The 24,069-nt window shown below is 39.2% G+C and overlaps 1 protein-coding gene and 1 pseudogene across 4 annotated transcripts in view; both read right to left on the bottom strand.

The window, feature by feature from the left end:
• Nucleotides 1-24,069, bottom strand: part of WARS2 (tryptophanyl tRNA synthetase 2, mitochondrial) — a 130,605-nt gene that overhangs the window by 65,489 nt on the left and 41,047 nt on the right. The window contains exon 1 of one of the 4 annotated variants that reach the window (XM_064372645.1): nucleotides 9,828-9,905. The exons of the other annotated variants lie outside the window; for them this stretch is intronic. The gene's annotated coding sequence lies outside the window, so the exon portion shown is untranslated. Of the gene's footprint in view, nucleotides 1-9,827; nucleotides 9,906-24,069 lie in introns of those variants that run through there. 4 annotated transcript variants of the gene reach the window in all.
• LOC105721682 (RNA-binding motif protein, X-linked 2-like) overlaps nucleotides 1,817-24,069 on the bottom strand; it is a 49,750-nt pseudogene continuing 27,497 nt past the window's right edge.

Here is a 24,069-nt window from a genome sequence, read left to right as displayed (position 1 = left end):
ATGCCACACATCTACAACCATCTGATCTTTGACAAACTTGACAAAAACAAGCAATGGGGAAAGGATTCCCTGTTTGATAAATGGTGTTGAGAGAATTGGCTAGCCATGTTCAGAAAGCTGAAACTGGACCCCTTCCTTATACCTTACACTAAAATTAACTCCAGATGGATTAAAGATTTAAACATAAAACCTAAAACCACAAAAACCCTAGAAGAAAAAACTTAGGCAAAAACCATTCAGGACATAGGTATAGGCAAGGACTTCATGACTAAAACACCAAAAGCAATGGCAACAAAAGCCAAAATAGACAGATGGGACCTAATTAAACTTAAGAGTTTCTGCACAGCAAAAGAAACAATCATCAGAGTAAACCAGCAACCAACAGAATGGGAAAAAATGTTTGCAATCTACCCATCTGACAAAGGGCTAATATCCAGAATCTACAAAGAACTAAAGCAGATTTACAAGAAAAAAACAAACAAACCCATTCAAAAGTGGGCAAAGGATATGAACAGACACTTTTCAAAAGAAGACATATATGAGGCCAACAAACATATGAAAAAATGCTCATCATTACTGGTCATTAGAGAAATGTAAATCAAAATCACATTGAGATACCATCTCATGCCAGTTAGAATGGCGATCATTAAAAAATCTGGAGACAATAGATGCCAGAGAGGATGTGGAGAAATAGGAACACTTTTACACTGTTGGTGGGAGTGTAAATTAGTTCAACCACTGTGGAAGACAGTGTGGAAATTCCTCAAGGATCTAGAAACAGAAATTCCATTTGACCCAGCAATGCCATTACTGAGTATATATCCAAAGGATTATAAATCATTCTGTTATAAGGACATGTGCACACGAATTTCATTACAGCACTGTTTACAACAGCAAAGGCTATTTATTTTTATCTTGAATGAGACAGTAAGTACAGGTAATAGATCAAGAAGCACTACAATTTTCAAAGTATAAAAATGATATAAAATGTTTAAAAAATTAGTTTCCTCATAAGAAAATTCCTTTTTTTTTTTTTTTTTTTGAAACTGTGTGTCTCTCTGGAGTGTGGTGGAATAATCAGAGTTCACTGCAGCCTCAAACTCCTAGGCTTAAGCAATCCACCCTCCCTCCCAAGAAGCTGGAACTAGATACACACACAACTACATCTGGCTAATTTTTTATTTTTGTATAATTCAATTTATATGAAATATCCAGAACAGGCAAACCAATAAATAGGAAGTTAATTACTGGTTGCTAGGGACAGGGAGGAGGGAGGACTTGGGGAGTTCCGGTTTAATGGATACAGGGTTTCATTTTGGGATGAAAAAAAATGTTTTGGAACTAGACAGAGGCAATAGTTACACAACACTGTGGATGTCAAACACCAATGCCACTGAATTGTTCCCTTTAAAATGGTTAACTTTATGTCACATGAATTTCTTCTCAATACAAATAAATAATAAATGCATTGCAAGGAAAAAATGTGGAAAGAGGCATATCAAACAAGAAAGTTTTAATGAAAAAGAAAAGACATTATCATTTCTTTAAAACAGGAGGGTTTGGGCATGGAGCTGGTTGATCTTAAAAATCCTATCCCATTCATTCACATCAAGCTGTCCAAACCTAGTAACTGGAAAGGTCCCATGACGCTGAGCTCTAGACCTCTAACACAAAAACTAGAATTCTAGAATTATCTGGTATTTTCCCTTTCCTGAAAATTCCATCTTCAATTGAGGTCTATGGGTTCAAGAGCCATAATTATGAACCAAAATTCAGGACACATATGCAGGTACAGGGACAATGGATGGTGCGAAGAATATCCAGGATATCTGTTGAAACTGCAGCCCTCTCAATGACTCTAATACTCAAGGGATTAAAAAAATCCAGCCCCAAAAGTTTTAAATACAAAAATAGTAACAACCCAACTGAATTTGACTGCATTTAAAAAACATAACTATTTCCAAATCTACTGAACAGCTGAACAATCCTCAGTGAAGCCTATGGTCACTGGGATTCGAAGGCTCCAGCTCCCAGGAGCGCCTGGCCCTTTTAGCCTATGGGATTTATCTCAGCTTCTACTTCAACTTCTATGACTACACCCTTCAGAATGCCTGTTGTACAGGCTAGAATGTGTGTCTCAGCTCCGCCCTCTGTCCCTATCCCTGGTCTTTTCTTTTGCCTCCCTCCTGCTTGAGGACTTAGGCTTGTGGCTGGGTTTCTCCTCCTTCAGCTCCCACTCTAGGTCCTCTGCTCCACGAGAGTAGGTAGTCCTGGCCTCGGGGAGCTTCCGCCCCTCCCTGGGCTCTGACTTCTGAGCTATCTCTGAGTTCTTGCTGCTGTTTTTCTTAGGGCCAGGTCATCCTTTTCCTTTGCTTTCTTGTTTCTGAATGATGAAGAGGATGGTTGCTCTACCTGTACCTCCCAGTCAGTTTTCTCTCTTTCTTTTCTTTTTTTCCTGTTTGTCTTTTTTGTGCTTTTTTGTTGGTTTTTCATTTTCAGAGCTCTGAGACAAACTTGCTGAGACGGTACGAGCCCTACAGCCCTTCACTGGAGCTCTTTGGTCACATCATCTATTTCTTCTGACTGCTTAGGAGCCTGATAGTTAGACACTTGATCCACTCAGATAGTTCTTCCTTTGATCTCGATCCCATTAAAATTGTCAACAGCCAGAATTGTGCTCCTCTAGTCTTCATAGGAAAGGAAACAGAACCCTTTGGATTTCCCATTCTTCTTGTCCTACACAAGATTAATATTAACAATCTCCCCATGTTGTGAGAACACACAGATGATGTCCCCTTCAGTCAGTTCATAAGGAAGTCCTCCCAGGAAGATCCGGGCGCCATCCTTCCACTTGGAGTCCCAGGACACCTTATCAACCACCTCAAGATGGACCTGTCACTCATTCAGTTCGTTGATCAGCTTCACCTTAAAGGGTTCATGTCTGTGGGCTTGTGCCCAGCGTTCAGGTATGAGTGCCTGAGCAAGGCAGCGTGGCACATGCCCTGGCTAATTTTTTAAATTTCTTGTAGAGACGAGGTCTGGCTATCTTGCCCAGGTTGGTCTCAAACTCCTGGCCTTAAGTGATCCTCTTGCCTTGGCCTCCCAAAGTGCTGGGATGACAGGTATGAGCAATTGCACCTGGCCTTCATAAGAAAATTCTAACATTGATTTTCAAGTGTTCATTCTGGGGGTAAATTATATTGTCATCATTTCTTGTGGCCAACTAAAGGCTTATCCTACCAATGATTATCACTGCTCACACATCCACATCAACACCTGCCTGATTCCCTTCTTCAGCTGATTATCTGAGAACATTTATTCTTTGGCCAGCAGCTGATAGATGTGGCTATCCACAGAGTCATCAGACGGTTACTAAATGTGAGGATTAAATTACACTGGTTTTAAAACTTTTCTAGTTGCATACCCTTTTTCAAATATAATATTCTTAGATGCGCCTAATAAGTGGAATGGTCCAAAGAAAAGCTTGAGAGGTGGATGGATAATAGCAGAGTCAGTGAGGGAGCTCTGGTGGGTACCCGCCTGCTCTTTTGACCTCACACCAGTCAAGCACAAAGCAGGCTTCTCAGAGCACGATCTAAAGACCACTTTCAGACATTTTCAAAGTATTAGTATTCTGTTGAAATTAAAACTGTCTTCCTCAGGATATTGAGGAATATACATGAGAAGAAAGATACTAAAATATGGGATAGAAGTGCAAATATCACGCAGGCTGACTTAGCTTAACTCTTCTCATTTCTTCCTCTGAGATAAGACTCTGACTTTGTGGGGTGGTCAGTGCCCTTCCCAGTCATTCTCCAATCACACCACCTGGGGAACTCAGCTGACTACTTGCCTTTCTCCTGTAGAGTAGTCCCCTCCGCATTCACAATCTTCCCCCATCCTAGAATGCCCTTGACCCCCTTTTCTGCGTGGAGAACTCTCCCCTTGGTCATCAGGCTGCAACGATCTCTGATTCTGAACCTGTTAAACACTCTCCTTCCTCCTAACACACACACCCACACAGGCTCCATGTTCTACCACACATACCATCATGTCTCTCTCTCTCAGAAGAACAGACCCCTCTTTCATCAATTCTTCATTATTGCACATATCATATTGGTAACTTGGAAAATATTTTTTTATTTGCTCCATAGATATATTTTCCTGCCTAGAATATGAGCTCTTCCAGGGCAGGGGCTTTTTCCTCTTTATATACCCAGTAAACAGTGCCAGGTACATTGTGGTCCCCTAATAAATGTTAACTGAATCATGACAAATCCTTTCTTCCATACTTTGGCTCCAAATGTAAAGGGTAAAATAACTATAAATAAAATATGCCGAATGTTTCAGTTGCAGGCAATTGCTAAACAAGTTACATTCTAAGAGTTTGTTTAACAATCAGTTCTTTGAAACTCAGAAACTGAATTCTTTAAATGGGAAACAGACCATCAAAGTCTCTTTGAGCCTACAAAAGTATTGAAGAATGGTTTCAACAGCACATTTTCAGCTGTACCTAACCACATCCATAAAATTGTTTCTGTGGGAAAGTGGAATCCAAGGTCCATTTTGGACACCAGAAATCTATTCAGTGGTGGCTTTGATTTTGTAGTAGAAAGGACTTAAGGGGAGCAATTATGCATGTAGAGAAGGTTGCATATGCATATACAGTAAATTCTTCTTCGACTGTATGATTACTTTGAGGAGGGGCAACACGTTAAACATCCTCATGCATTCATTGCCTTTCCTGGCCACTGCTGGAGAAAAAGAAAAGAGCAGAAGGAAGGTGAGAGGAAGAGATTAGAGCAGAGGCTCTCAAAGTGTGTTCCCAGTACCAGCAGTGTCACCATGACCGGAACTTCTTAAAAATGCAGTTTTGGGTTCCAACCCAGACCTACTAAATCAGGAATTCTAAGAGTGGGGCTTATCCCAGAAGAAGAAATGAGAAAAGTTATGCAACCAGCGCTTTAACAAGCATCTCCAGTAATTGTGATGTATGCTCAAGTTAGAACAAGGCTCTTGGGCACCAATAACCTATTCTTAAAATTCACTTCAACTGCAGAAAATGAGGTACAGATAAAAACACTATGAATGAAAAGAAGAAGGTCCCTTCTATGCCAACAGTTCTCAATCTTGGCTGCACTGTAATCACCTGGGAGCTTTAAAAAATACTGATGCCTAGGCACCACCCCCAGAGATTCTGATTTAATCAGTCTGGGATTTGGCATGAGCACTGGGAGTTTTAAAAGCTCCCAGGTGATTCTAATATGAAGCCAAGAATGAGAAACCACTGTTCTAAGCCAACTGCTACATAATTATCTTCCAAAGCTGCCAACCTGCTAGGAAACAGTGAAACACACACACACAAATAAAAGGACTAAGTTCACTTGCTAGTAATTTACATTTCAAGGTAATAAAATCTCTAAGACAGTGATTTAATAATGTACGGGAAGAGGCCCCTTCGGCTCCCAGCAGTTTGTATATTACATGCGGCAGCCATGAAGGACAGAAGATTATGAAGCTGTGATCATAGCCTCTATGCTGGTGAAAGAAGACATCTGTGACAGCAAGTAGGCATGCCATCTTGGACGGCTAGGTAGACTTAACTTGGCAAAGTCCAATTCCATAAATCTCTATGACTTCGGGATTCAGAAAGCATATAAAGCCTGGACATCACCAAAAAAGTAATACCACTGAGGAGTTTTCAACATCCGAACTGTAATGGATTGGAGACAATTATCTCTGCCTAATTTTCTACCCATGACCTTGCTGGGGAAACTCCCTAGTTTCTTCTGATCTCTCCTATCAGAAAGTCTGGATTCAACATTCAAGCACTGTAGGTGGGTCTCGGGGTTAGCTCAGTTGGTTGGCCAAGAGCTGGACTAATATCAGGTGGCCTTGGCTACGTGAAGTTGAGATGCCAGTGATTCTTATGTGCAGTGTATGATATAATTCCATGACTATCTCACGTGTTCTGAACCTTTGCAAGGCAGTGTGAATTTCTTACAAAATACCCACAATACAAACAGGAAAACACACTTCTAGAAAAGTTATTTTCATGGCATAAAATACTTTACAAAAAAGGAAATCTCTTTTATTGTTATTTCACCTCTTCTAGGAGCAAATAAGTCTCATGTTCCAGCTAATCATGGCTCCCTTTCTCATCTGACTTGTAGACTGATACAAGACTAAGGGTTGTTCCAACCACTTTTGCATCAGTTCAGACCCTTCTGTCAGCTCAGACTGTTAACTCAACCTTACAGTAAGTTAGAAGAATGACAAAACCAAGCACTAAAATATGGTTATGATAACTGGCTTGGTTATAAACCATGGTTGAGAAGCAGAATCTAGTGCTACACGGCTGGGATTCAAGACTTTGCCCTATTACTTATATGGCCCTGGACATGTACAAAATAGGGATAATAACAGTACCTACCTCGTAGGGTGGTTAGGAGGACTGTGTCAAGTTTATTAGTATAAACCTGGCACAAAGTAAGCTCTCAGTAGTCTAACCATTGTTTTATTTTCATCCAACCATTCAATGTATGGAAATCTGTTCTATAGAAATACTCACGTAAGAATGTACGAAGATCTGGGGTTCCCCCTGATTATTTAATTACAAAAGAATTATACTGGTACATATACACCATAAAATTCTATGCAGCTATAAAAAGGAATGAGACCATATCCCTTGGAGGGACACAGATGGATTTGGAAGACATGATCCTCTGCAAACTAACACAGGAACAGAAAACCAAATACCACATGTTCTCACTTCTAAGTGGGAGCTGAATGATGAGAACACATGGGCACATGGGGTGGAGGACAACACACACTGAGGCCTGTCAGGTGGGAGAGGGAGAGCATCAGGGTGAATAGTTAATGGATGCTGGGCTTACTACTTAGGTGACAGGATGATCTGTGTAGCAAACCACCATGGCACACATTTACCTATGTGACAAACCTGTACATCCTGCACATGTAGCCCTGAACTTAAAAGTTGAAGAAAAAAAGAGTGATAAGCAACTAATGTCCATCAGTAGGGGAAATAGTAAATAAGTTATAGTTTTCTTTTTATGTAATGAAATACTATGGAATAGATAAGAAGAAGGTAGGTCCTGTTAACTACTGAGAATTGGCACAGGGTGGAGGTAAGGAGCCCAAATCTAGAGTCAGACACGTGAGTCTAATGCCAGCCTTGTTGTGCACCAGCTGTGCTTCCTTATGCAAATCACAGAACTTCCTTATCAGTAAAATGGGAGGAATGACAGTACTCTCCTGAAGGGCCAAGAGTTGGATATTACATACGGCAGCTATGAAGGACAGAAGATTATGAAGCTGTGATCATAGCCTCTATGCTGGTGAAAGAAGACATCTGTGACAGCAAGTAGGCATGCCATCTTGGACGGCTAGGTAGACTTAACTTGGCAAAGTCCAATTCCATAAATCTCTATGACTTCAGGGATTCCGCTGTGGTTCTATATAAACATTTGTTAAGTAGATAAATGCTGACAAGGAAGACGGGCTACATACTTAACTTACTAGTGGTTACACAAGGAAATGGGAGTCACGACTTCCTTTTTGACTTTTTTGTATCGTTTAACTTTTCTAAAAAATACATGTCATTTTTGTGTCACCAAATTTTAAAAATAAGCCTGGGCCAGATGTGGTGGCTCACACCTGTAATTCCAATACTTTGGGAGGCCAAGGTGGGAGGATCACTTGAGCCAGGAGTTTGAAGCCAGCCTGGGAAACATAGGGAGATCATGTCTCTACCAGAAAAAAATAAATAAATAAAAGTCAGCCAGGCGTGGTGGCACATGCCTGTAGTACCATGCCTGTAGTACTCAGAAGTCTGAAGTGGGAGGATCACTTGAGCCTGGACATCGAGGCTGCAGTGAGCCATGACTGTGCCATTGTACTCCAGCCTGGGCAAGAGAGCACGGCCTTGTTTCAAAAAAAAAAAAAAATTGGCCTTGTTTTTTAGCATATGGTTTGACTGAATGAGTTGATAAAGTAAGTAAAAGAGTCTCATACTAACGGGAATGGTAGTTATTACCATTTTCATTTTAAATAACAGGAAATTAAGACACAGACAATGTTAAATGATTGAAGTTCAGCTATGAAGTTATTTGTAAAATGAAACTAAAATAGAAACAATGTAGTGTAATCTAAAGGACATGAGTTTTGAGGATCAGTGCTAGGTTCAGAATCCTTCTATGCCTACAAGTACCTTTTGCAAATTATGTAACCTCTCTGAAACTCAGTTTTATTATCTGGACAATGAGGTTACTGGTAAAAATAGCTAACATTTATTGAGAGCATTATAGCAAGACCTATAAATGTATGATCTCATTTGCTCCTCACAGAAACTCTGAGGTACTATCATCCTTGTTTCATAAGGATGTAGGAACTGAAGCACAGAAGGGTTAAATGAGTGGCCCACCACTAGTCAATAGTGAAGCTAGGACTTGAACCCAGGTCGATCAACTTCAGCCATATGAACTTCAGAAGGAGATTATGAGAAGATAGCAAGACACTCAATAAGTTATTTGCTTTTACTCCTTTGATTCACTGGGATGTATGGCCCTAAAATTTTAATTTTATGTTATAATAAACTTTTAAGCGGTGTGTGATTCTCTTATATCGCTCACATTAAAGATAACTGCTTGATACGCTTGTTTCATTGAGAAGTGGTGGCCCGTACCAGGGCAGGTGACAAGGACAGTGGTTCTTATTCATCTGGGCAGCAGCTTCAGTGCTAATTCTAAACACAGGTGGTGAGAGAGACAGCCAACAGGAAGGGGGAAGGAATCACTGCTGACATGTGCAACTGGGAAGATTGATGGTTTCCCTCTCTCTTTTTCCCCAATGTGTCGGCGTGGGAGCAGAGACGTAGAGGCCGCTGTGCTGAGGACAGTAAAATACACAGCACAGTGTCTGCCTGGCTGCAACACTGATTAATGAGACCAAAATGACACAGAAAACAGGCAGTGCTTCAGAAGGAGAATTCACAGGCATTTCTTTATTTAATCATTTCAACAAAAGCAGTTCCCATAAACTGCCAGGTTTGAACTAGAATTCCCTGTGGTTAGAGCAACACAGGGGTATATTTGGTGGGATGCGTGGATCAAAGAGAGAGAGTGTAAAGGAAGTTTGTAATAAAGCAAATTCACTAATGATCGGTTGGGTACAAACTTAGGAATTCCTCTTCTTTCTCTGATTGACCAAAAAATTCACAAAGTTCCAGGTAAGATGGTTTTTGCCTACCTAACTTAATGTAGGGACGATATGAGAATGCGTAATCACAAGGAATTACACCCTCTTAAAGCACTCTTGCTTTTCAGGACTAGCAGACAGTGGCACCAATTCTTCATGTTTTACCACAGCTGCATAATTTATACATTTAAAATGATAATATCTTTATTAAGGAAAGAGAAATATTAACATCAAACTTTTTTTTAGTATTTACTATCACCTATCTTACTTCCCACCAGCAGCTCTTCCAACTTAATACTATATTCCAAACTAAATCTACTGACTCATGATCTTCAGGTCAACTCTCCCCCATTCTGCAATGTATTCTCAATTTTAAAAATATGCAGTAAACTATTTATTTTACTTAAAAATACAAAACAAACATATAAACATGCCTATAAATTTTCTTTGAAGCTCTTTATAAAAACTTGTTTTCTAAAAAAATGTTATTGTGTATATTTAAGGTATACAGAGTGATGTTATGGGATACCTACAGACAGTAAAAAGGGAGACAACCATCTACTCAGTCTCCTAACCTTAAGATTCATCCCCAACTCTTTCCTTTCCCTTACCAGATTCTGTGGATTCAAATCATGACTCCTCCAATTACTAGCTATGTGATCTTTGGCAAGTATTTGTTCCTCAGTTTCATCACCTGAAATAAAAATTTTAATAGTACTGATTTACAGGAGAATTGCAAGAATTAAACAATACATAAAAAGTTCTTAGATTGGTGCCTGGCACATAGAAAACGCTTAATAAATATTAGCTATCTTCATCATCTAATCAATTACTAAATCATCAGGGATGTTACTCAATACAATTTCATTTCTCCATCTCCATCAGTGTGGTCTAAACCCCAATCATCTCACCCGTGCTGTTTCAATAGCTTTTTTCTGGGTTTTTTATCTTCTACACTATTACCTGAACTATCTTTTAAAAATAATGAATCTCTACTGATTCTTCCTTTTTCACAGAGTCAAATCCAAACCCTTAATTTAGTATATAAAATCCTTCATAATCTGACTTCAAATACATGTGGAGTCCTTAGACATAGTAAGGGCAATTAACCCCATGAAACAACATTAATTAAGCAAGTGAGAAGTCTTATGAGAAATTTAGGGTTAAAGTTTTACATCTAACATTTTATAACATGTTATTTTTCACTGATTATCTTAACACTAGAGTAAGTATCATATTGACCTAAAAATCACTGAGTAATCTTTAAAATCTATAATTTAAGACCTAAAGCATAAAAAAAATTATTTCCATGCCATTATTTTAGATAAGATCAAATTTACTGTAAGTCCATTGCTTGGTGTAGTGGGTTGAATTATGTCCCTCCAAAATTCATGTCCACCTAGAACTTCAGAATGTGACCTTATTTGGAAATAGGATCTTCAAAGATGTAATCAATTAAGACGAGGTCACACTGGATTATAGTGGGCTCTAAATTCAATGACTGCTGTCCTTAAAAGAAGAGGAGACACACAGACACATAGAGGGAAGTGGGCCTTGTGACCATGGAGGCACAGATTGAAGTGATGCAGCTACAATTCAAGAAAATCCCAAGGACTGCCAAGAGCCACCAGCAGCTAGGAGGCGACAAGGAAGGGTTCTTCCTTAGAGCCTTAAGAAGCATGCCCTGCCAACACCGCAGTGTCAGATTGCTAGCCTCCAGAACTGTGAAAAAATACATTTCTGTTCTTTTAAGCCACCCAGTTTGTGCTACTCTGTTACGGCAGCCTTAGAAAACTATTAACAGCACACTTGACTAATATCTTAACTGCTAAGGTAAATAAGGTAAGTTGTTCAGGATTTGTAATCTGATTATCATTTCTGTCAGAAATTCACATCCAGGACACTGGCCTTCTCTTCCAAGCCTTTGTAAGCCCTGGGGCAATGCAGAGTAGCTCAGGAACGCACAATAGAAGTATTCTGCACTGGGTGTGGTGGCTGACCAAATCACAACTGCAACTGTATACAGGTAGCGGTGCTGAGAGGCAGGAGCATTAGTATGTAGACCATGTCAAATAAACAAACAGCCATCACCTAAGGGGCCGTCATCATAGATGAAGTTGCTGTTATTTTGTTCTAGGATCCCCTTTGCATTGATTCTGTAATATTATACTGCACATAGTTGACTTTGCTCCAGTTATTTCTTCCATTTAAACAATAGCTCTGAAATTTTCATCATGCTGTAATCGCTCAGAAAAATGTAAACTTAAATTTAGCAAATACTTATTTTTTTTTGGTAAAAAAATATATATCAATTGTATACCACTTTCCAGATGAAACAATATGGCATGCGCTATTTGAACTTCCATGATCAATTACTGCTCTCCAAAATAACTTTTTTTTCCCTTTGAAATATTGAGATTGTTTTTTTGGCATAATTACCCCAGCTCACACAGTTTTGAGATGTGTGTGTGTCTTCTTAAATAAGCAGTAAACTATTTCTTTAACTTTATAAAAAGAAGTTAACATGTCTATAAATTTTCTTTGAAGCTCTTTAGAAAAACTTCTTTTCTAAAAAAATAAGTGCTACTGTGGATATTTAAAGTATACAGCATGATGTTATGGGATACATATAGACGGTAAAAAGGTTACTAAGTGAAGTAAATTGACATATCCATCATCCCACAGTTATCGATTTATTTTTTTAAGTCAAAAGAAGCTGAATTCTCATTTAGTATCAATCCCAAATAGAGTACGATTTTATTACCTATAGTCCTCATGTTCTCTAGACTTGTGCATCCTACATATCTGTTACTTTGCATCCTCTGACCTACACCTCTGCATTTCCTCCTTTACAAAGAATTCTTGTATATAATAAACAATCTTAAGGTAAAAAAGAGAGAAAAATTCAAATATGCAAACCAGTATCAGCCAATCATTTATTCACCATCCCTCTTTATGTTCAAAAGATTAACTCAATAATCTCTGGAAGCTCCGAATGACAGCCTATAAGATTAGGAAACAATCAGTCCAATATATTTTTGACACACCACATAGCTTCCCGCATGTCCTATCTTTGAGCCTCTTATAAAAGTTTTAAAGAAAGTGATAATCTATATAGAAATTCAGAAAGGGTGTTATCAAGGAAGTATCAGTATTGGAGGGCACTGAAGAGCTTTTAGTTCCTCAGACTTATTGGTAAACCTTAGAATTTGACACAATCGAATACTTAGTTCTTCCCCTAAAATTTTACCATCACATTCAGTCTTCCACTCATGTTTAGTGGCACCATCACGGTTCTAATTTGCACTTGCTCTGTGTGTGTCTGTGTGTCTGTTATGTGTATAAAATAACTCTACACATGGCCAGATGCGGTGGCTCACACCTGTAATCCCAGCACTTTGGGAGGCAGAGGTGGGTGGATCACTTGAGGTCAGGAGATGGAGACCTAAAAATACAAAAATTAGCTGGGTGTGGTGGCACGTGCATGTAATCCCAGCTACTATGGAGGCTGAGGCAGAAGAATCGCTTGAACCTGGGAGGTGGAGGTTGCAGTGAGCCCAGATAATGCCACTGCACTCCAGCCTGGAGACAGAGAAAGACTCTGTCTCAAAAAACAAACAAACAAATAAACAAAACCTTGACACTTCTAGTCAGTTGTCTTATTGTGCCTAATAAAATTCAAGGGCATTTCTTTAATTAAGAGAGCCTTTCCTCTTTTGATTACTTACATAAACTGATGGCAATTTTTAAATTGTTATTAAGTTGGCTTATAATGTATTGTTTAATACACTGAAGAAACATTTATTTCACTTGTAAAGTAATGCAGCACCATAGCTTTGTTTCTCTAATGTCGATTATTTCATTTGGAATATGAGCATTCTTGTAGTAATCAAGTTGTAAATGTAAAAACCAAAATAATTATTCTCCTTTATATTTTATTTTGCTTTTCTAACAACTCTAACAAGCTGACTTTATTCACCAGCGAAATACTTATAATGTCCCTTTTGCAGTAAACAACAACACACTTTCAACTCTGATTTTATTTTTATATATGTTACATATTTTTATATATTGTATATCTTTATATGGGCATATTCTACTTTTGCAAATATTCTTTAAGTCAATAAATTATAACTTTTCAATAGCTTCACCATAAAATCAACCCTCACACTCAAACCTTAATAATTTTTGTATTGCATTTCAGGTTTTGGGGTACATGTGAAGAACATGCAAGATTATTGCATAGGTACATATGTGGCAGTGTGATTTGCTGCCTTCCTCCCCTTAACCTATATCTGGCATTTCTCCCCATGCTATCTCTCCCCAATTCCCCACTCCCCACTGTCCCTCCCCTATTTCCCCCCAACAGACTCCAGTGTGTAGTGCTCCCCTCCCTGTGTCCATGTGTTCTCATTGTTCAACACCCGCCTATGAGTGAGAACATGCGGTGTTTGATTTTCTGTTCTTGTGTCAGTTTGCTGAGAATGATGGTTTCCAGGTTCATCCATGTCCCTACAAAGGACACGAACTCATCGTTTTTGATGGCTGCATAATATTCCATGGTGTATATGTGCCACATTTTCCCTGTCCAGTCTATCATCAATGGGCATTGGGGTTGGTTCCAGGTCTTTGCTACTGTGAACAGTGCTGCAATGAACATTCGTGTGCATGTGTCCTTATAGTAGAATGATTTATAATCCTTTGGATATATACCCAGTAATGGGATTGCTGGGTCAAATGGAATTTCTGTTTCTAGGTCCTTGGGGAATCGCCACACTGTCTTCCACAATGGTTGAACTAATTTAGACTCCTACCAACAGTGTAAAAGTGTTCCTATTTCTCCACATCCTCTCCAGCATCTGTTGTCTCCAGATTTTTTAATGATCGCCATTCTAACTGGTATGAGATGGTATCTCAATGTAGTTTTGATTTGCATTTCTCTAATGACCAGTGATGATGAGCATTTTTTCATATGTTTGTTGGCCTCATGTATGTCTTCTTTTGTAAAGTGTCTGTTCATATCCTTCGACCGCTTTTGAATGGGCTTGTTTTTTTCTTGTAAATCTGTTTTAGTTCTTTGTAAATTCTGGATATCAACCCTTTGTCAGATGGGTAGATTGCAAAAATTTTTTCCCATTCTGTTGGTTGCCGATTCACTTTAATGACTGTTTCTTTTGCTGTGCAGAAGCTGCGGAGTTTGATTAGGTCCCATTTGTCTATTTTGGCTTTTGTTGCCAATGCTTTTGGTGTTTTGGTCATGAAGTCCTTGCCTACACCTATGTCCTGAATGGTTTTGCCTAGATTTTCTTCTAGGGTTTTTATGGTGTTAGGTCTTATGTTTAAACCTTAATAATTTTAAATGCAATTTACTTATGAGTTTTTGAGACTCCTCCTCCTTCCCCAACTGGAAATTTTTAAGTGTTGTACATAATTCTTCTCTATGACATTTTTTTGTTTTTTTTGAGACTAAGTCTCACACTGTCATCCGGGCTGGAGCGCAGTGGCATAATCTTGGCTCACTGCAACCTCCACCTCCCGGGTTCAAGTGATTCTCCTGCCTCAGCCTCCCAAGTAGCTGGGATTACAGGCACCCACCACCACGCCTAGCTAATTTTTTGTATTTTTAGTAAAGACAGGGTTTTACCATGTTGGCCAGGGTGGTCTCAAACTCCTGACCTCAGGTGATCTACCCGCTTTGGCCTCCCAAATTGCTGGAATTACAGGCGTGAGCCACCATGCATGGCTCCTACATTTTAATAGATAAAACAGTTAGCATAAATAGAATATGGTTCTTTATACTATATGTGTATGTGTATGTATTGAAATATTAAATTGTACCCCATAAATATGTACAATTACAATGGTTCCATTTAAAAAATAAAATAGTGCTCTTATTTTTGACAATTTCAAACACACGATTTGAAAATGTATCTTGAAAATGTATTACTTTTCATCTATTTGGATGACAAATTACTATACCATAAACGTTATTAATGATAAAATATTTGGTACTACAAGTGATACCACTCCTTGACTCAACTGGTAAACTCCTGGACATTTTCGGGAAAAATAACACAGACTTTTGTTTTCCTGTTACTGAGAAAATAACCGCAAATCCTCATATCCAGACTATCAAATATTGAAGTAGAGTAAGAAATGTATGTACCAAGCGGAACAGAGCTGTTTTGTGAAGACAGGCAGAACCCCAGCTGGGTAAAAATAATGCTATTGAAATGTCATCAGTTGAGTTATACTGAAGTGATTTTCTTTGTTTATTTTCTATACTGATAAATGTGTGATTTAAAAAAATACAGTAGCAGAAAACATAGCCCAATTACCTATCAGATGTTTTATATAACAAACTATTTTTCAAGTTCTCTTATATTTCTAACAATTTTAACTTTTTTGCTGACCTCCCACCCCACCAGCACTACTGGGTTAACAAGAATCGAGTCTATTTTTCCTCTTTCACCATTCCACTCCATGAATTGTATACTTCTCTTACTTTCATACTCTTGCTAACTTCCAAGACTTTGCACTCACAATTCTCTCTGCCTGGCATCCCTTTCTTGACCTAACTAATTTCAGTTTATCTTTTAAGACTCAGTGCAGCTGTCACCACATTTGTGGAGCACTGTCCAAATCCCCAGAACAGGATGAGTCACTTGCTCCTGTAAGCACCTACAATGCTTTGTTCTCCCTCTATTATAGCACATAGTTTTGCTGTAACTTACTTTTCCTACATGTCCACTACCCTCACCAGCCAGTGAAATCCTCAAGATAAAGAACCATGCTTTTATCCCTAACACCAATAGGGTGGGGATTCAATATATCCATATGAATGAAGTAGAAATGAATACTATATGAGGCTTTATAGAATGCAGGAGCTGAAGTTTCATCTTAAATCCCATGACACTCAGTGTCCCCAAGATGGATGAAGATGAGGGCAGGCCATTTACGAAGATGAGCAGGGAAAATTGTCAAATTATCCCTTCCCAGACTTCCTATCCAAATGCTGGCAATCTTTCAGTTAACAATACCTACAACCATCAGAACATTTTTCCAAACTCCTAATACATTAAAATTAATTTAATAAAATACTCTTGGAATGTAAGTGCTTGAAAGCTACCTCATAAACTCCTTATAAAGTTCCTCAACTCTCCTTAGAGTACAAGCAATCTCACTTTAAAAGTTCAGAGTAGATTTTACATGATAATTTCCTGATATTTATTTATTTTATTTTATTATTATTTTTTAAGACAGAGTCTTGCTCTGTCACCCAGGCTGGAGTGCAACGGCACAATCTCAGCTCACTGCAACCTCCACCTCCTGGATTCAAGTGATTTTCCTGCCTCAGCCTTCCGAGTAGCTGGGATTGCAGGCACGTGCCACCATGCCCGGCTAATTTTTGTATATTTAGTAGAGACAGGGTTTCACCATGTTGCCAGGCTTGTCTTGAGCTCTTGACCTCCGGTGATCCATCTGCCTCAGCCTCCCAAAGTGCAGGGATTATAGGCATGAGCTACCACACCCAGCCCTGATATTTATTTTAACAATGTTTTGTGAAAGGCATGCACAAGTATATAGGGAAATTCAATATAAATTCAGTTTGATTTTTGACTAGTTTTGCCCTTAGGTAGAGTATACATCAAACCTATAATACAGTGTCATTTTCTCTCTTCTGGAAGACAGTACTGCACATACCCCACAAGAGACCCAAGAGCACTCTTAATTCATCAAGGACAGAAACACAGCAGCACACTGCAGGATAAGGATGTTTTGAATTGAGTTAATGGATGGGAAAACTGAGTGGAAATGTGTTTAGGTTTTTTTAATCTGAATCTTTAAAAAGAATGAATTAAGAATCTCAAAATCAATATCAGATGTTGTATGATGACTTCAATACAACAAAACACATCTTAAAACAAAATATTTTGAAATCTAGTTCCTTTTCTGATCACCTGCTGCTGCTATGGTTCAAGGGGTCAGGGTTTCCACTGTGAAGATTTTTAAGAACCAAAAGCAATATGGAGGAAAACGCTTTGGTCCTACTCATGTCTTCAGCAGTAAGGAAGAAAGCACAAACTCCTCATGTCAGCTAGTAAGTAGAAGATAAATGTGTGTTTTAGTATCAGAATTATTTCAACTTTCCTTCATTAGGAAACAAATTTGGAACTTCAATAAATGATGCTATGAAAATTGGAGAGCCACATACTGAAGAATGATATTGAACCCTTATCTCTTACCATATACAAAAATCAACTCAAACTAGATTAAAGAATTAAACATAATACCTGAAGCTATAAAAATACTAGCAAAAAACCTAGGAAAAGCTCTCCTGGACATTGGTCTAGGCAAAGAATTTATAAGTAAGTCCTCAAATGCACAGGCAACAAAACCAAAAATAGACAAATAGGATCTAATTAAAAGCTTAATTTTGGCTTAAGAAATAATCAACAGAGTGAATAGACACCTTCTGAATGGGAAAAGATACTTGCAAACTATTCATCTGACAGGGGACTAATACCTAGAAGATACAAGAAACTCAAACAACTCAACGTCAAAATGAACAAATGAAAAACAATCCCAGGCCGGGCGCGGTGGCTCAAGCCTGTAATCCCAGCACTTTGGGAGGCCGAGGCGGGTGGATCACGAGGTCAAGAGATCGAGACCATCCTGGTCAACATGGTGAAACCCCGTCTCTACTAATACAAAAAATTAGCTGGGCACGGTGGCGCGTGCCTGTAATCCCAGCTACTCAGGAGGCTGAGGCAGGAGAATTGCCTGAACCCAGGAGGCGGAGATTGCGGTGAGCCGAGATCGCGCCATTGCGCTCCAGCCTGGGTATCAAGAGCGAAACTCCGTCTCAAAAAAAAAAAAAAAAAAAAAAGAAAAGCAATCCCATTAAAAAGTGGGCAAAGGAAATCATTAGAAATTCATCAAAAGAAGACACACAAATGGCAAACAGGTATTTGAAAAAATCTTCAACATTACTAATCATCAGAGAAATGCAAATCAAAACCACAGAGATATCATCTTACCCAAATCAGAAAAGGTAGAAAATAATGGATGTTGGTGAGGATGTGGAGAAAAAAGAATTCTTATACAGTGCTGGTAGGAATGTAAACTAGTACAGCTTCTATGCAAAACAGTATGGAGATTTCTTTAAAAACTAAAAATGGAATTACCATTTGATCCAGCAATCCCACTAATGGGTATCTACTCAAAGAAAAATCAATATATCAAAGGGATAACTGCATTCACATGTTTATTGCAGCACTATTCACAATAGCGAAGATAAGGAATCAATCTAAGTGTTCATCGACAGATGAATGAATAAAGAAAATGTGTACATAAACACAATGGAATACTACTCAGACATCAACAAATAAAATCCTCTCATTTACGGCAATGTGGATAGAACTGGGGTGGGAAAGTGGTATTTGTTTGTTTTGAGACAGGGTCTCACTCTGTCACCCAGGCTGGAGTGCAGTGGCCTGATCTCAGCTCACTGTAGCTTTGACCTCCCAAGCTCAAGTGATTCAACCACCTCAGCCTCTTGAGTAGCTGGGACTACAGGCATGCACTACCACACCCAGCTAACTTTTGTATTCATTGTAGAGATGGGATTTCTCCATGTTGCCCAGACTGGTCTCGAACTCCTGGGGTCAAGCGATCCTCTCACCTTGGCCTCCCTGGGACTACAGGCGTGAGCCACCATCCCCGGCAAGTGAAATAGGCCAAGCACAGAAAGACAAACATCCCATCTTTTCACTCATATGTAGGATCTAAAATATTTGATAATATTGAAGTAGAAAGTGAAATGATAGATAACAGAGACTGGGAAGGGTGAGTGTGGGTGAGAGGGGAGGATGAAGAGAAGTGGGTTAAAGGGTACAAACATACCATTCAATAAAAGGAATAAATTCAATGTTTGACAGCAGAGTAGGGTTACTGTAGTTAACAAAAATGTACCGTACTTATAAAATCCTTTCAAAATAAAACCAGATAAAAAGTATTGTACTGGCTGATGGACACCCTAAGTACCCTTACTTGATCACTACGTGTTATATACATGTAACAAAATTTCATGTGTATGCCATAAATTTGTACAAATAAAAATAAGAATAAAATAAAAACAATATAAGAGTCATGCTATTTTTTATGAAGGATAGTCAAAATGTTCCCTAGTAAACAAGTCACATTTTACTAACATTTCTCTCTGCATAATACAGGTGCTTAATATATAATTATTAAATAAATGAGTAAATGAGATAATTTCATCATTACTTTCCTTTTTATTCTCATAGAAAAATAAAAGACTATAGGCCGATTTATATTATGGTTTCAAGCAGTGTCTGTCCCTGTCCTCTTTTTCATCAAAATCTTTTACTGAAGTAAACCCACATGTCCTCAAATCTGCAATCTTGGTGTTCACTTATCACGCCTAACACAGGATTCCTGAACATGAGCTCCCAAGCCCTCCTAACAAACATGCTAGTCATTTCTTCAGGTTTAAATAGGAAGATCTGAACTATCTCAAAGTTACTGGAACACTCTGATGAGGAGGCAAGAGCAGGAAAGTGCAGGCTCCTTAGGGGACACTGAAACCACAAATATTCCAGAGCTACAAGCAGCTGAGCAATGTGTGCTAGATCTCACAACTCCCCCTTTTCATGCAGCACTGCCAAAATAAAGTATTACCGCTACCCTTTTTCCTAAGAAAGCCAACATACACAAATTTGGGCTTATAAAAAAGTTATCATCTATTTTATTAAGTCCTGTTTACAAACTGCAGACCACTATGGACTTAGTTAAATGATTACATTTAACTTCACCCAGGCCCTCCTTGGGGGCTGGAGGCGGTGACAATAGTTTGATTCAATTAAATATACCAGATCCTTCCTTCACTCATCCATTCATCCATCCATTTACATTTATTGAGCACTAGCCATGTGCCAAACATTGTGTTGGGCAGTAGGAACACAACAGTCATGATATAGTAATTCCCTTGAGTTTTCTATAGTCCAGTTAGGATTGTGCCAAGCACACCTAATTCATTGGTCTATTTTACTTCAAACTAATTTTAAATCTCTAGTCTATTTTAAGCTCCCAGGAGCTTCTCTATTTAACAGGTAAACTCAGTTCTTGCTTTACTGAATTCAGTATGTTGTACCAACATTTCTACTTCGTACTTCCAAATATTTCCATATAGATAACCGTCCTCTCCCTTTGACTTCAGAGAAAGGGGTCCCTCTAACATTAACCCTTTCCCACAGTGCTGTGGCTCTTCAGAATATTTCTCCAACAGGTTTATGTTTTTTCCATTTTAAATCTTTATCTCTTTATCAGATCCTTCCAGTCTTTCCTACTCTGTAGACATATAAAGAGGTTTACCCCCATCTTTGGTCATTTCTCCCTTTCCTACTCTTCCCAAATATTCCTACAAGAACTTTATACCTGCCATCACCACTTTAACTCCCCATAAGCTACCGCTTACCTTAACCTCCCCACAGTCTGCTTCCTTACCCACAGAATTACTCAAGCTCTTCTAAAATAAAAAATGATTCCTAATCCTTTAATCCATAGGCTGTTTTTGTCTTGCTGCTCTTCAATGATCTCTTTGAATCTATCAATGGACACTGTTTATTATCATCTTTTAAAACACTCCCCTTTCATTTTCATGAAGCCACATTGCATTGTTTGTATTTTACACTTTGATTTCTCTAATTTTGTCTTTGTTGGTTCCTCGTTTTTTATTCTCATGTACTAAATGGGGATCTAAAGTAGAAGTTTTCTACATTTTTTCTGCTATGACAGGTAATATTCACAGAAAAGAGAGCAAGAGAGTTCATTTCCCTTATCTGATCTTGTTTACCACTTGTGTCAAAGAATTGCTCGTCGAATCGGTCAGCTTCAAGAACCACGACTGGTCCATGATTTTTTGCTTGTTGATTGGTTGTTTTGGTTTTTGTGGGTTTTTTGTTTGTTTGCTTCTTTTTCACCAGACAAGTCTTGCCCTTTCTGTCATCCCTATAAGCCTATGCTAGAGCCAGGTCTGGCTCCCTTGACTTGCTCTTCCCTTGTGCAGGAGCTCAAGTTGGTCTCTGGTACCCGTTACATCCGGTAGGTGGTAATTCACACCTCAGCATTTAGGTTTGGGTCTAGGTAAAGAACTTTGGGCCTAATCAAGTTTACAAGAGCTACACATTGGAATATAAGGCACACACCTAGAAGCTAATGTACTATTTTGGTTGTTATATGCCACTGCCCCAATATCTGCTTTAGAAGCTCTGGAAAAGGAATCCTGTGGTGTAAAGGAGAATTTGTACACTCCTGAAACTTCAGGCCATAATGTCATCTTTTTTCTCCTCTTCATCTTATTAGATTTAAAAGATTTGTCAAGTAATTCTGGTAACAAATCAAATAATATAGAACTATGTAAAGAAAAAGTTAAAAAAAAATTTCTTCCCTCCTTCATATTACACCTAAATAAAGCTATCAACATTAAGACTCAAATGTACATCTCAACAGGACTGGATGGACGGTGAGCACAGTTCAGGCAGGGCAGACCGAGGCAGGGAGGGGTGCTGCTTCACCCAGAAAGTGCATCTGACCAGAGAATTGGGGGTTCCCCCCTGGAACCCTGGTCCAGATACAGTGCTTCCCCCAAAGCCTCAGCAATCCACAGAACAGGGGATCTTCGTGGTCAAGCGCAGAATAATAATCCAGGCCGATGCCACTGATTCTCGGCTCTGGACAGATCTAAGCAAATGCATAAGCCAGCCAGGAGAGGCTGCAGCCAGAGCTACCTCCCCTTCCCCCTGGATAGAGAGAGAGTTGAAAACAGGGAGACAGACAGGGTAGGTGGGCAGGTCCCTCCCCCACAAACCCCAAGAGCCTGAAGCCCTAACACTTGAGGGTTTTGCAGCCAGTGCCTCAGTCCGAGCTGAACCCTGAATGATCCAGCTCCCTGGAGGAAAGGGTACCTGCCATAAAAGAGGTGGGCCTAATCCCCATGTGTAAACAAAAACACAGGAACCCTACCTAGCAACCGGACTGAGTCCTTGACACCCCAGCAGTGCCTCAAGGTCATCAGAGGGAGGGGCATCCGCCATTAAAGAGGCAGGCCTAATCGCCCTGTGTAAACAAAAAGACACAGGAAGCCTAAGTAGCAACTGGGAGGAGTCCCTGGCAACCCAGCAGTGCCTCCACAGGCAGACAAACCACCTCATCAAAGGACTCCCCGAGATCAAAGCTAGACAAATCCACTAAGATGGGAAGAAACCAGTGCAAAAAGGATGAAATCATCAAAGACCAGAACACCTCTTCTCCTTCAAGGGATCACAACTCCTCACCAACAAGGGAACAAAATAAGATGAAGAACGAGTTTGACAAATTGACAAAAACCGGCTTCAGAAGATGGGTAATAACAAACTTTCTGAACTAAAGGAACATGTACTAACCCAGTGCAAAGAAACTAAAATCCTTGAAAAAAGGTTAGATGAAATGCTAAGTAGAATAACCAGCTTACGGAAGAACATAAATGACTTGATGGAGCTGAAAAACACAGCACGAGAACTACGTGAAGCAAACACAAGTTTCAACAGCCAAGTCAATCGGGCAGAAGAAAGGATATCAGAGATTGAAGATTAACTCAATGAAATAAAATGAGAAGGCAAGACTAGAGAAAAAAGAGTGAAAAGAAATGAACAAAGCCTCCAAGAAATATGGGATTATGTGAAAAGACCTAATCCATGTTTGATAGGTGCACCTGAATGTGACAGGGAGAATGAATCCAAGCTGGAAAACACCCTCCAGGATATTATCTAGGAGAACTTCCCCAGCCTAGCAAGGCAGGCCAACATTCAAATCCAAGACACACAGAGAACTCCATAAAGATATTCCTCAAGAAGAGCAACCTCAAGGCACATAATCATCATATTCACCAGGGTTGAAGTGAAGGAAAAAATGCTAAGGGCAACCAGAGAGAAAGGTCAGGTCACCTACCAAGAAAGTCCATCAGACTCACAGCAGATCTCTCAGTAGAAACCTTACAAGCCAGAAGAGAGTGGGGGCCAATATTAACATCCTTAAAGAAAAGAACTTTCAACCCAGAATCTCATATCCAGCCAAACTAAGTTTCATAAGTGAAGGAGAAATAAAATCCTTTACAGACAAGCAATTACTGAGAGATTGCGTCACGACCAGACCTGCCTTACAAGAGCTCCTGAAGGAAACATTAAACATGGAATGGCACAACCAGTACCAGCCACTGCAAAAACGTACCAAATGGCAAAGACCAATGACACAATGAAGAAACCAAGTCAACTAACGGGAAAAAAAACCAGCCAGTAACAAAATGGCAGGATCAAATTCACAGATAACAATATAAACGTTGAATGTAAATGGCCTAAATGCCCCAATCAAAAGACACTGACTGGCAAACTGTATAAAAAGTCAAGACTCATTTGTGTGCTATATTCAGGAAACCCATCTCACATGCAAAGACAAACATAGAATCAAAGTAAAGGGATGGCAGAAGATTTACCAAGCAAATGAAGAACGAGAAAAAACAGGGGTTGCAATCCTAGGCTCTGATAAAAAAAAAACTTCAAACCAACAAAGATCTAAAGAGACAAAGAAGGGCATTACATAATGGTAAAAGGATCAATCCAACAAGAAGAGCTAACTATCTTAAATATATATGCACCCAACACAGGAGCACCCAGATACGTGAAGCAAGTTCTTAACATCCTAAATGGAGATTTAGACTCCCACACAATGATAGTGGGAGACTTCAACACTTCATGGTCAATATTAGATCAATGAGACAGAAAATTAACAAGGACA

The sequence above is a fragment of the Aotus nancymaae genome, unplaced genomic scaffold (assembly GCF_030222135.1).
Source record: "Aotus nancymaae isolate 86718 unplaced genomic scaffold, 86718_ANA_hifiasm-v0.15.2.pri h1tg000007l, whole genome shotgun sequence".
Classification (NCBI taxonomy): domain Eukaryota; kingdom Metazoa; phylum Chordata; class Mammalia; order Primates; family Aotidae; genus Aotus; species Aotus nancymaae.
This window is presented reverse-complemented; position numbering and strand designations above follow the sequence as displayed.